Source organism: Lampetra fluviatilis, chromosome 70, assembly GCF_964198595.1.
Source record: "Lampetra fluviatilis chromosome 70, kcLamFluv1.1, whole genome shotgun sequence".
Classification (NCBI taxonomy): Eukaryota; Metazoa; Chordata; class Hyperoartia; order Petromyzontiformes; family Petromyzontidae; genus Lampetra; species Lampetra fluviatilis.
In genome coordinates this window covers 2,229,591-2,236,809 of record NC_136344.1, presented here as the reverse complement: position 1 = coordinate 2,236,809, position 7,219 = coordinate 2,229,591, and positions in this window count along the sequence as shown.

Genomic DNA, 7,219 nt, shown 5'->3' with positions numbered 1-7,219 from the left:
AGCAAAAACGAACGCTCTGAACTCGCGAATATAAAAAAGAGAGATGATATAGTCATCCTCTCGGCCGACAAGGGCAATGCCACGGTTATCATGGATAAAGACTCATACAACAACAAAATCCAGGACCTACTCAATGATGGGAGTTACTCCAAAATTAAAAGTGATCCCACTAACAGCCTAACGACAAGTCCAACAAGATCATCACGAGTTCGACTTCCCTAATCGAACTAAGCAAACGTCGCTCCCTAACACCTTCGGCTGCAAGACCTCCCAGACTCTATGGTTTTCCCAAGATCCATAAAGAAGGCACCACGCTACGGCCCATCGTGTCCACGATCAACTCTCCTACCTACAAACTATCCCGGTTTCCATCAGATACTCTGCTCCCCTTCACTGGCAAGACCACTTCAGCAGTACTCAACTCAACTCAATTGGTCTCTATGGTCAAGGACACGGTACTGTCTCCTGACGATATCCTCGTCAGCTTTGATGTAGTATCTCTGTTTACCAAGGTCCCAGTACCTGACACCCTAACAATAATTGAAGACTTGGTCCAACATGGATTGAACTCGGATGTACCTGCGCTGGTTAGGCATTGCCTCACCAACACCTATTTTACCTGGAATGGCACCTTCTACAAACAGAATGAGGGTACCCCTATGGGCTCCCCCTTGTCACCAGTGATAGCCAACATGTTCATGGAAAAGTTTGAATCAGACGCCATCCACACATCCACCCTGCGTCCTTCCCTGTGTAAGAGGTATGTGGATGACACTTTCGTCATTTGGCCACATGGCCTCCCAGCATTGAACCATTTCCTGGACCACATCAATTCCAGACACGCATCCATTAGATTCACCATGGAAGTGGAGAAAGATGGCAAACTAACATTCTTGGATGTTCTGTTTGAGAGGAGACCTGATGGATCCTTGGGACATACTGTCTACAGGAAAGCCACCCACACAGATTCCTACTTGAAACCGGATTCCCACCACCACCCGACTCAAATAATTATCTCATCAAAACGCTATACCACAGAGCTCATGGCATCTCTGACCAACACCACCTGACCAGTGAATTGAAACATGTCCATCTGGCCCTCAAGATGAACGGACACTTTGACCGTACTATACGCCAAGCTGTTTCTCCCACCATACAGAAACAACCACCTGCAACTCTGATCAAAACCATCACGTTGCCATACATAGCAGGCGTGACCAAAAATATCTCCAAAATTCTAAACAAACATAAGATCCAGGTCCGATTCAGCACAGTACATAAAATCCGTGATCTAAAAAAACATAACTCTGATAATATATGCACTGTCCTTATCAGAGTTATGTTTTTGTTTGCATTATGACTGCAGGTATTGTGGTTTATGCAAACATGACTCCTCGTAAAAAAGGTGTCAGTTTTGTTGCCAGATAGAAGGGTAAAAAAACAATTATCATTTTTTTTACTGGCAAATGAGGTTCCAATGGTGATTATTATTGTAGTTCAGGGTTACCCAAAGTTCAGGACACTGAGTCACGAAAGCATTATTAGGGTTATTATTGCACTCCACCTGCTACGTGTTAAACCGATTTCTCCACCACTCGTTGGGTCTGGCACTGCCGATAAGAGCCGTGAAGTGAAAGCCTCGACCCACAGTTCGCGTGCCTGGGCGGTCGTGACCCCGTGGCGACTTTGATTAAGATCCACCACAAAGGGAGCGGCCCGAGACGTCGAACAAAGAGGAGGTGGTCACCGCTTCATCGTCGTCGTCGTCGTCATCATCGGCGTCATCATCATCGTCGTCATCATCATCGTCATCATCATCATTGTCATCATCACCATCATCGTCATCGTTATCATCGTCATCATCATCGTCGTCATCATCATCGTCATCATCATCGTCATCATCATCGTCATCATCATCTTCATCATCACCTTCATCATCATCGTCATCATCATCGTCATCATCATCTTCATCATCATCGTCATCATCGTCATCATCATCATCTTCATCATCATCGTCATCATCATCGTCATCATCGTCATCATCATCGTCATCACATCATCATCATCGTTATCATCGTCATCGTCATCATCGTCATCATCATCTTCATCATTATCTTCATCATCATCGTCATCATCGTCATCATCATCTTCATCATCACCTTCATCATCATCATCATCGTCATCATCGTCATCATCATCGTCATCATCGTCGTCATCATCGTCATCATCATCGTCATCACCATCATCATCATCGTCATCATCACCATCATCATCATCATCGTCACCGTCATTTTCATCATCATCGTCATCATCATCGTCGTCATCATGGGGACTGGCAAACTCGTTTCTTGAGAACTGCTTTCTGTGATTAGTTTGCTGACCTTCCCCCACTCCTCTGGTTGGCTACGTACGGTGCGAAAAAAGTTCAACATACACACACATACACAGACTGACACACACATACACAGACTGACACACACATACACAGACTGATACACACATACACAGACTGACACACACATACACAGACTGACACACACATACACAGACTGACACACACATACACAGACTGATACACACATACACAGACTGACACACACATACACAGACTGACACACACATACACAGACTGACACACACATACACAGACTGACACACACATACACAGACTGACACACACATACACAGACTGACACACACAAACACAGACTGACACACACATACACAGACTCACACACATACACAGACTGACACACACATACACAGACTGACACATAGACCCACAGACTCACACAGAGACCCACAGACTCACACAGAGACCCACAGACTCACACAGAGACCCATAGACTAACACAAAGACCCACAGACTCACACAGAGACACAGACTCACACAGAGACCCATAGACACACACAGAGACCCATAGACTCACACACACTTACACAGACTGACACATAGACCCACAGACTCACACAGAGACCCACAGACTCACACAGAGACCCACAGACTAACACAGAGACCCATAGACTAACACAAAGACCCACAGACTCACACAGAGACACAGACTCACACAGAGACACATACTCACACAGAGACCCACAGACTCACACAGAGACCCACAGACTCACACAGAGACACACAGACTAACACAGAGACCCACAGACTTACACAGAGACACACAGACTCACACAGAGACACACAGACTCACACAGAGACACACAGACTCACACAGAGACACACAGACTCACACAGAGACCCACAGACCTACGTCTACACACCCAATGGGAGACACGCGTTACTCTGCACGTCGTAAAATACCTGGGAAGGTGATCCTTTGGGCGAACAGCACTTGCCCCAAAATCCCACGTGGGCTACACGGGGGACCTTTGCCCTCATCTTTGTTATCGACCGCGGGGTATCAATAATCACACGCAGGAAGCCGGGGCAGGAAACGCGACCCTGGGCAGCTTCCATTCATTCATTCTGCGTTGTACAAATGTGTAGTGATCTTCTTGGTTCTTTCGGTAAAGTCACGTATAAGGGAAATAATAAAATAATACAAATAAAACATAATAAAATAATATTATAATATAATAAAATAACATCATTTAATAAAATTATTTTATATAATACTATAATAAAATAATATGATATAATAATATTATATAATAAAATAATATAATCATATAATATCGAAATTTAAATGTGTAGTGAGTTCACGCCCTTGGCCACGCTCCTGGCCACGCCCACCTTCCAGAATCCTCCAGCAGTATCTCGACCCGAACCACGTGGCCACCCCGAGCCCCCACTTGGGCCCCCCCCCCCCCCCCGTGTAGACTTCACCGGTCACGTGTCCGCAGGGGTCAACCAGAGCGCCACGGCCCTCGGTGACCCCGTTCCTACTGCCGGCGCTCCCACCGCCCTGTCCTGTAGGGGTCGGCACTGCATGCCCAGCCTCGTGGTGCCACCCAGCGCCGTCGACCAGCGCTCACGTGACCCCCTAGGGGCGGTACACACCCCACGTGGTGCCAGCAGTGACGTCACACCCACACCCACGTGGTGCCAGCGGTGTCGTCACACCCACGTGGTGCCAGCGGTGTCGTCACACCCACACCCACGTGGTGCCAGCGGTGACGTCACACCCACACCCACGTGGTACCAGCGGTGTCGTCACGCCCACACCCACGTGGTACCAGCGGTGTCGTCACGCCCACACCCACGTGGTGCCAGCGGTGACGTCACACCCACACCCACGTGGTACCAGCGGTGTCGTCACACCGACACCCACGTGGTGCCAGCGGTGACGTCACGCCAACACCCACGTGGTACCAGCGGTGTCGTCACACCGACACCCACGTGGTGCCAGCGGTGACGTCACACCGCTCACCGTGACCCCCGAGGGGCGATATCGCCAGCCACAGCCACGTGGTGTCACTACAACTGTGTCGTGTTGTCATAACAGGACCCTGCGGGGTGGGCTGGTAGGAACGAATAACCAAACAGTATAAGCATCATGTATTGTTACACGTGTTTAGCCAGGAAAGCCTCACTGAGTCTAAAGGTTTCTGTAGGGTCCTGCCAAGTGTTTGCAGCAGGGGGCGATGCTGCTACACCGAATCGGACATCGGACGGACGGACGATATAATCTATTGTAGGCTGGTTCACTTCGTTCCTACCAGTAACAGATGAATAAACTCCTTCAAGGCACACGCGGGTGTATTGTCTTTCTTCCGACACAGTCCCTGCTCCACACACACACAGACAGGGATGTGCGGTTCCCTCCCCCGTAGCCTGAGCAGGCACAGCCTCCGTGCCCGGCGGGACCTTCACACGCCGCTGACTCGGCCACCCGGCCACCTGAGACGACGACACTCTCCCAAAGGTCACCCCCCCCCCCCCCCCGTGTGGCCTCCTACAGGACTGTCGGGGCAGGAGCCCCCATCACTGAGTCTCACGAACTCAACTATATTTTATATCTTCTTGGTTCTTTCGGTAAAGTCACGTAGAAGGGGAAAAAAACCATAATAAAATATTTTATTATGTTTTTATTGTATTTTATTATTTCCCTTCTACGTGACTTTACCGAAAGAACCAAGAAGATGAATCCCTGCTGCAGTCACGAAAGCTTTACATCGAACGTTTTATATTTCACCAGCTCGAGCCCACTCGAGCCACGTAGCGTCACAAATCGACAGCGCTATCAAGAGCGACGAGGCCGAGCACGCCCAGGAGACGCTGAGGAGGGGCAGGAGAACCAATCAGCGTCGCCGTCGAGAGGGAGAGACGCAGACTCCAAACACGTGGGTGCGTCGAACTCCCTTCGCGTCGTACAGAGCCAACAGCGGTCATCGCAGGTCAGGGTTAGGGTCAGGGTCAGGGTCAGGGTCGAGCCCACGACCTCCCGTAGACATCGCGCAGGAAGCGTGGCCCCTTCGGCACTCGGAGTCGAGGGTTTGTCGCAGCTGGTTGACTTGAAAGGGATTCTCGTTCAGAATTCGTGGCTGTGGGTTTTGGCTGACAGCAGTTCCACTGTGGGTGGGGGTTTAGCGATGGGGGGAGAGGTGAGAGGCTGGAGGGAACCCAGGGGGAGAGAAAACAAACTCCACTCATCACCACCGTCACCACCATCATCACCACCATCATCACCACTACCATCATCATCATCACCACTACCATCACGATCACCATCATCATCACCATCATCACCATCATCATCATCACCACCACTACCACCATCACCACCACTACCACCATCATCATTATCACCACCATCATCACCACTACCACCATCATCATCACCACTATCATCATCATTATCATTACCACTACCACCAACATCATCACCACCATCATTATCATCACCACTACCACCAACATCAACCACTACCACCAACATCAACAAAAGTGGAATAAAACATGTGTAATGAATACAATCTACATGTTTATTACACTGGAGTTTAACATGTAGTAGTAGTAGTAATAACAATACACTTGTTACACATCACAGGCGTAACGCGTCTAGCAAGGTGGCTGTTACCAACCAATGTTAGACTTTGAGTAATGAAACCATCCACCACGCTGGAACATCGCGGCCAAAAGTGGCATTGGTGCTGGTGGCTCGCTCACCCGGTGAGGAAGAGAGAGAGGGAGGTTTAGCAGCACCCACTGAGCCAGTCACTCAGCCACCCACTCACCCACCCACTCATCCACTCACTCAGCCACCCACTCAGCTACCCACTCACTCAGCCACCCACTCGCCCACTCACCCACACACTCACCCACCCACTCACTCAGCCACTCACTCACCCACTCACCCACCCACTCACTCATCCACCCACTCAGCCACTCACTCAGCCACTCACTCAGCCACCCACTCGCCCACTCACCCACCCACCCACTCACCCACCCACTCACCCACCCACTCACTCAGCCACTCAGCCACTCACTCAGCCACTCACTCACTCAGCCACTCACTCAGCCACCCACCCAGTGAGTCACTCACTCAGCCCCCCACTCGCCCACTCACCCACCCACTTACCCGCCCACTTACTCACTCACTCGCCAACGCACTCAGCCACCCACTCACTTACTCAGCTACCTACTCACTCAGCCACTCACTCACTCGCCAACGCACTCAGCCACCCACTCACTCAACTACCCACTCACTCAGCCATCCACTCATCCACTCACTCATCGTCAGGTGGTGGAGGGTCTTGAAACACAAATATGGCCGTGTATCGCTTAAGAGTTGGCCTAAGATAAAACGTAACAATCGTACGATCTAATGAATAACCACCGCAGTTTGCCGCTAAGCGCCGTGACATCACCACGCCGCTTGTGCCAGGCTAGGTGCACACACAATACGCATCTGCGTGCATGAGAACAGGTCCACCCCCCCCCCACCCCCATTGAGAACGTCCCGCGGGACGGAAGAAAAAATATTTGTAAAAAAAAATTCCACGCAGAAGCCATGAGGAGGGATCACGTGGTGCGCCCACCCTCCCGGAGGTATTCGATACTTAGTGAAGGAGGGACGGGAACCGCAATGCTGTGGTGTCACGTGCTGTGACGTCACGCGATGTGACGTCACAGGAAGAGGCGTGGCACGCGCCCCACCGCGAGCAGGAGGCTTTCGCGACCAACGTGATCCCCGATCGAGGCTTTGCTGGGTCAAAGCAAACGATATTATGGATGTTATTTATTGGCACTCCAGGTTGTTGG